Genomic DNA, 2088 nt, shown 5'->3' on the forward strand with positions numbered 1-2088 from the left:
CCCCCCCTCGCCCGCCCCTCATTCCCCCTTCTTATTCTTATTCTTCTTCTTCAGATAGCCGCACCCCTTTTTTCTTCCTTTCTCCATTATTGCAAGCTTTTCAGTGAGGTTTTCTTTTCTTCATCAAATAAAAAGTTGACTTGAATTAACTTCAGCAAATCCAACAATGAATTAAATACAAGTATATGATCACAAAAATACACTAATACACAAAATCCCAAATTCAAATTCCTTCATATTTACTAAAACCCCAAATCCCAAAACTTCCCAATTCCAAAACTTTTCTCCCTTCCTTTACAATTCATAAAATTAAAATCTTTATTGTATATGTTTATTGAGCAGGGCGTCCGGAGAAGATGATCAATTGGGCATTGGAAACAATGAAGAGAGAGAGTGGGTTTGTTCAATTGAAGCTTTAAATTCAGAAAATGTTTCTTCCGTTGTTGTTGGTAGTAGAAACTCTCTTGCTATTTGTGAAGATGGAAAAGCATGGTCCTGATAATACTTTTTCTTTTCTTTTTTTATTATTGATTGAATTTGTCGTTCTATTGTGTGATTTTGATTTCTAAGGATGAAGAAGAAGATGAAAGTTGGTTGTGTTATTGATTGAATTTGTTGTTCCATTTTTTTTTAATTTTTATTATATTTTAAATATAATATTACTAAAATTATTTTTTTTACAAATAAACGCGCCTTTAAAAAAAATGTCACGTCAGCATTAGGGGTGAAACAAATAAACTTTAAAGATGTTAAGGGAGGTAAATAAACAAAAACTTAGTTTAAGTGCTAAAGTGAGTTGACGCGACAAGTTCAGGGGGGAAATCATGTCTTTTCTATGGGAAAAATGAATTTTACCCCATTAAAATGCACCAATCCATCATGGAGTCGATGGTAGTTTGTTTGGAGTTGAGTTATATAGGTATTTAATCATGCATAAATAATAGTATCACTTTTAATAGCAAGTTAAGAGGTAAATATATAAAATTAATAGATGCTTGATTTATTTAGAAACATGCATAACTAAGACATGTATACGCCATCAAAGAATCTCTCTCTATTTTATTATTATGCAAGATAGAAAATGATATAAGTAATACATGAATACTTGATCCATAATAGTTATATAAATAATACATACAATCTCATATAACTTAACGAGAAGCCTTGGGATAATAGGTAAGTTGCTATCATGTGTTTGAAAGGTCACGAAAGACTACTCTTTCTAGATCTCTACATATATAATGGAGCTTTAATGCAACAAACTATTTTTTCTTTGTTATAAAATAAAGACAAAATATCAATATCAAACTTAAAGAAATGAGAGAACTTTAGAGAATTTTAGTAGTACATTTGTTACTACTTGAATGTGTCAATAAAATGTACAAGTGGTGGCTATTTATAGACACCAAACTTAGTTTATAAGCTCGCCAAACTTGACTTCAAGTTGGCGGCAAGTTGGCCAACTATTTTAGGTTTTCAAATCCAAATTGAATAAGGAATGTTTTGGTCTTCAAATCCAACTTACTACTAACTATTATCTCTAATATTTCACACATATACATGTTACATGACATCCCTATAATATAACACTCCCCCTTGGATGTCCATTAAGAGATAATGTGTCTCGTTAAAACCTTATTATGAAAACCCAATGGGAAAAAGCCTAGTGAAGAAAAAAGAATACACACATCTTGTAATACGCCTTTAGTGTTACCTCGTTAAAAACCTTACCAGGAAAATTCGATTGGGACAAAATCTTGATTAAGGAAAAAAGAGTACAACGCGTATTTTACTCCCCCTGATGGGAACTTCAGTTTAATGACTTGAATCTTTGCATCCCGATCTTGTACATCACCTTCTTGAAAGTTATAGTTAAAAAATATTTGGTAAATAAATCAGTCATATTGTCACTCGAACGAATCTGTTGCATGTTAATATCACAATTCTTTTGTAGATCGTATATATAGAATTTTTTTGATGAAGTGTGCTTCGTTCTATCTTCTTTTAATGAATCCTTCTTGAAGATGTGTTGTACATGTTGCATTATCTTCATATAAAATTGTGGGTACATTGTCACATTTTAAACAA

Source organism: Capsicum annuum, chromosome 3, assembly GCF_002878395.1.
Source record: "Capsicum annuum cultivar UCD-10X-F1 chromosome 3, UCD10Xv1.1, whole genome shotgun sequence".
Taxonomy (NCBI): domain Eukaryota; kingdom Viridiplantae; phylum Streptophyta; class Magnoliopsida; order Solanales; family Solanaceae; genus Capsicum; species Capsicum annuum.